At 32.5% G+C, this 5,484-nt stretch overlaps 1 long non-coding RNA gene across 1 annotated transcript; it reads left to right on the forward strand.

The window, feature by feature from the left end:
* The first annotated feature begins 1,038 nt into the window (after positions 1 to 1,038).
* Positions 1,039 to 3,105, forward strand: LOC137813930 (uncharacterized). Its single transcript, XR_011081557.2, has 6 exons — positions 1,039 to 1,228; positions 1,425 to 1,694; positions 2,055 to 2,083; positions 2,178 to 2,225; positions 2,308 to 2,410; positions 2,745 to 3,105. It is a non-coding gene; the product is annotated as an uncharacterized LOC137813930 (long non-coding RNA).
* Positions 3,106 to 5,484: the final 2,379 nt, after the last annotated feature.

Genomic DNA, 5,484 nt, shown 5'->3' on the forward strand with positions numbered 1-5,484 from the left:
AGAAGAAGACACACTTCGCTCTTGAAGAACCATAGCTCTGATACCAAATGATGGAGAAGTGCCTTCATGATTTGGAGATTTTGTTGGTGATTGGCGGAAGCACAATGGAGGATGACGAACAAGGCCCTTCTCAAAGGTGTGGTGGCCTTGGAGGTGCATGCTAGGTAATGAATGAGAGTGGTGAGGCCATCTCTCTTTGGTAAAGTGAGAATTGAAGATCAATAGTCTAACCTTGGGAGGTTCTAGACACTACAAGAAAATAACAATTTAGTCACTGAATTCAGCAACCGAAAATAAGTGGTCGCAATTTGCAACCGAAATAGCTACCGAATACCTGTAGTGTCAAATATGCGACCGAAATAGCGACCGACTGAATTATTAATGATGTTAGTTAGTTTTGCGACAGAACATGAGAGTGACAAAACCGTTGGTCGCTAAAGTGGTGACTGTTTTGAATAAATTGGAAAAAATATATCTGCAACCGAATTAGTGACCGAATATGTTTATTTTTTAGCCACCGATTTTATTTCAGTCGCTAAATATTATTGCTTATTTTCTGCCACCGAATTAGCCACCGAATATGTTTATTTTTTAGCCTCCGATTTTCTTTTGGTCGCTAAATATAATTGTTTATTTTTGCCACTGAATCAGCCACCAAATTTGTTTATTTTTTAGCCACCGATTTTATTTTGGTCGCTAAATATAATTGTTTATTTTTGCCACCGAATCAGCCACCAAATTTGTTTATTTTTTAGCCACTAATTTTTTTTTGTCGCTAAATATAATTATTTGTTTTCGCCACAAAATCAACCACCAAATACGTTTATTTTTTAACTACCAAATTTCTTTTGGTAATTAAATATAATTATTTATTTTAATAATAATAATATAACTTTAATCTATAACTCCCCTCTGCAACAAAGATCTTTAAAAAAGTGTAGATAAAATATCACGGACATAAAAAAAACTAAAACTAGAATAATATATTAAATTAGGAAATATTAAATATATATGAACAATATCCAAAATATTTTCCTAAAAAGAGAAAAGAGAAAAAAGGGAGAAGAAACAGGCGTGGGAACTTTAAAAACCCTAACGAAGTGAATATATATTCATTTCTTAAATCCTTAAACCCATTTTCTCCTAATTCACCTTCTCTTTCTCTCCTTTCTCTTACTTTTTCTCTGCATGTCGTTCCTGCTAATGGAATCACCAATGGAATTTTAGTGTAAATTTTTCTATTCCCTTTTTCTTTGCTTTATTTTTTATCTTTCAATTTTGGCAATACGCTAAATCTGATCGATTATTCTTGTTTGAACCTGCCGATTAAAGTTTCGTGTGCTAATGTTTATGTGTGGGTTTGCGGAATCGGTGAATAATTTTGGCGATGTGATGTTAATGTTATGTGTTGGTTTGAAATTTAGGCGTTGAGGTTAAGGTTGGGCAAACTGTGAAGGTTGATCCCATGGATCCAGTGAGTTCATACATACACATTTCCAGGTTGCCCTTGGAGAGGGGAAAATGGAAAAGGAAAATGAAGTTGTGCTTCTGTACTTGAAAGTTGATGGCAAGAAGATTGTTTTGGGAACCCGGGATGACATCCCCCACCTTTCGATGGTTCTCAACTCTGAGTCGGAGCTTTCGCACTCTTCGAAAAGTGCTAGTGTCTTTGTTTGAGGATACAAAGTTCTAATGCATCCTTCCTTCATATTATACTCTTGATTCATTATGGTATATTGGTATTTTTTTAGAGATTGAGGTTTTTTTTACTTGAAGTTTAAGTTTTTTTTACTGTAACTTGAAGTTTTTTTTACTTACTGCGGTTGTAATTTGCATGCAAGTTTTTGCAATATCAATAAATATTATGAAATTTTGACTGCATAGATAATTTAAAACCTTTGTACCTATTTTGTTGTTGTTTATGGTTTGTTTGGATTTTTATTGTGATGGCTGTATTGGCATGGTATTGAAATGGGGATTTTTTTACTAAAATTCATTTACATTTCTACTTCATCTTTCATTTTTCCTTAACTTGTGTGATGTTGTGGCATTAGTGACGAGGGTAACATTGTTGACTTTTCAGGTGAGGGTCATTTGTTTCTCTTGAACCTGTTATTACAGTTCTTTTATTTAATTTGCTTGCTCAAGAATGGTTTTATTTTCTATAATTTGAACAGATAGTGAAGAAGACGAGGAGGATCTTGTCTTGAATGGTCAAGAAAATGGTACATTCTTCCTCTATATGGGAAATATATTGTTTAGTTTTGTGTATTACTATGTAGATAGCTAATAGTTATCTTCGTTTAGGGAAACCTGTGATAAAAGCTAAAGGGATGAGGAGGATGATTCTGATTCTGACGAATCTGATGATGACCTTGATGGTGATGATGAATCTGGAACTTCTGACGAGGTATTTTAGTTACCAATGTTTTAAATTACAGTTTTATGTTATCAATTCTATAAGGTATCCGGATGCATTCTTTTGAAATCCAAATGTACAATATAAAAATTGAGGTCTTAAAATATAAAAGCCAACGTGTAGTGAAGTATTTAATTTTCACACTAGCACATTAACTGATGCATTCACTAGCTCTACTTGTGATAAATATTTAGAGGTATACATAAGAAGTGCAAGATTTGCTTTGTGATTCAGGTTACTTGTTTTCTTGGATATTTCTTAGCCATTTCTTTATCCCTCATGTAATCTTACTAATTGTTGGTTATCTATGCTGCCAAACTTTCAGTAATTATACCATACCCAGAGCCTTATCAGAGTGAATTTCAGCAAAGAAGATTAGGAGCATTAGGCCTTGAGTGGCGTTGGTCGCTAAATATTAGGATTTCACATTGATCCTTATCACCCTGATCTAGCTTTAGAGTTATTGGTTGAATTCTTTTCCAGGTGGCCTTCAAAGAATGTTCTATATTGCATGTTGATGAATGGAAGTTCTACATTTCCTTTTCTTTCCGGAGGGCTTCAATTTATGCAGGAGTTTATAATAGATGGGTTAGGGTATCTAAATTTGTTAGAGATTCGTGTACCATGAGACGTTCTAAAATGAGTTTTTGGTGACTATTAATTTTATACTCATACCTATTTGATGACTTACAAAGTAATCAATCAGTAGACATTATTTTAAAAAATAATTATCTCATATTTTCATACTTTGTAAAAACAACCAAGGACACATTTGACAAACTTTGGAATTTAGCAATGCAGCTGGTATTATATGAAATGGTAGGTTAATGTTTGCATGCCAAATACCCTTTTACGTTTATTAAAATATATGAAATGGTAGGTTAATGAGAATTTAATGAAAGAAGTTTAATTGAAATAAATTTCAATTTAATAAAAATGATATTAATGGTCATAAACAGAGTGAGAGATGTGGTGCATCTCTATTTGCTTCCTAGGTTAGCTGCTCTATATATCTTTTATATTACTAGAATACATATTCCAATTGCATTATCATTGTTAAAAGCAATTAATGTTTTCAAATAAAATCCAAAACGATTTCACCAATCCAAATGCATTCTAAGTAAACTTTCACATTTCTTTTACATTTTAAATAAATATTAATAATATATATAAAAATAGCCACCAAAACTAATTTGGTGAATATATCTACAAAGATGTTTAGTGATCGAAACAAAATCGGTCGCTGTAATTAAAAAAAATATTTAGTCACTGAAATTAATTTTTGTCGCTATAGGTGTCTCCATTTGGTCACCGAATTAGTCACCACAAGTTTTTTTTTAATTAATTACTTTAATCCATTAGCGACGCTATCACCTTTTATTTCAGTCACCGTTTTTTTATAAAAATTTGGTCACTAATTTGGTTACTGAATTCTGATGACAACTTTTTGTGAACGATTTAGTTACCATTTTTTTATAAAAATTTGGTCGCTAATTTTGTTCTTGAATTCTACTGACCAACTTTTTTGCGACCGATTTAGCCACCGAAATTTTAGTCGCAAATTTGCGACTAATTTATAATTCTGTCGCTAAATGTTTTGCGACTAGGGTTTTCGCTTCCATCTTTATTTGGTGACTATTTCGGTCACAAGTATCTTTAGCGACCGAATTTGGTGGTCACTAAAAGTTATTTTTTTTTGTAGTGAGACAAGAAGTGAAATTGGCTCAAATTTGGCAGCAATTCACTAGTATATTAATCTTGAAATTACATGAGCCAAGCCCTCTGATTTATAGTGTTTTTAGGGCAGAAAATTCAAATGAAAGTGAAGGGAAATTCAAATGATAAGCATTTGAATTTGGAGCCAATTCCTAGTCATAAGGGAAGTGTGACTTGGTTTCTTTCTTTGACACCTCCTAAATCTACACCTACACTTTCTTTTTATGTCACATGGAAGGTATGACTTATCTTTATACATTTGCACCTCTTATATCTATATCTACACCTCCCTTTATTTTCTACTAAAAACCTACTCAAGAGTAATTACAAAAAGAGACATCCAATGATGCTTAGTTGGCCCAGATCTTCTATTTGTTGGGCTTGAGCTGAAGCTTGAACTTGTATTTGGGCTTGGGCTTGGGCTTAGGCTTCTTCTATCATGGGCTTGGGCCTCTTCCATCATCATGATGGAAGAGGCCCAAGCACCAACTCAATTGAAAGCCCACCAACATGTCAAATTGGGCCAATCACCAGAGCCATGGCTAAGAAGCTTCAAGAAGATTGGAATACTGCCACTGATGGATTCCATATTTGATTTGTGTTGTTTTTCTGTTTTTTGTTTATTTGAGTCTTTATTGCAATTTTAATCAATTCATATTGTGTTGATTTGAGTCATTTTGATTTTTAAATCCAATTGTGTTTTGTCAAGTCTTGTTTCTCCTAAATTGTCATCAATTCCATGTAGTGCTGTTTTTGATAATTTTGGTTGCTTGATTTGCTTTGAGTCCAGTTTTTAATCTGAAATTGTTTGATCCTTTGGTGCATTTTTCTTTTAGATTTGAGTTCATATTTGTGTGATAGATTCATACAAATTCTTATACATCAATTCCATTGTGTTTTTGAAGTTTCTTTAAATTGTTGTTAATTCCAGGATTAGGATTACTCTGTTTTAATTCTGTGCTTGCTGTTTTTACTTATCAAATTAAAATCCGTTGGAGAAAAATTGTAAAATTTTGGATTTACACAGGTTGATGTATTAGAAAAAAAATATAAAAAAAAAGAAGTAAGTCAAAATTCAAAATAGAAAAAAAATGATAAATTAAATGAAAAAAGTGTGCATTGTGATGTGAACAGAGACGGTAATTAGACAACATATTTGAAAAATTTATCACAATTAATTGGTGCATTGTTTTGGTGTGATTTCAAAGCAAAAATTTTGCTAAGATCTTGAACTGCTTGTGGTTTAAATTTCAAATATCCAGCTCAGCATAAATTTTCTAAGTCACGCATTTTGTGCCTCAAATTTCCAGTAGTACTGTTTTGGTTTTCTTAATCAATTCTAGTGTCAT

The sequence above is a fragment of the Phaseolus vulgaris genome, chromosome 1, assembly GCF_051622355.1.
Source record: "Phaseolus vulgaris cultivar YP4 chromosome 1, ASM5162235v1, whole genome shotgun sequence".
In the NCBI taxonomy this organism is placed as follows: domain Eukaryota; kingdom Viridiplantae; phylum Streptophyta; class Magnoliopsida; order Fabales; family Fabaceae; genus Phaseolus; species Phaseolus vulgaris.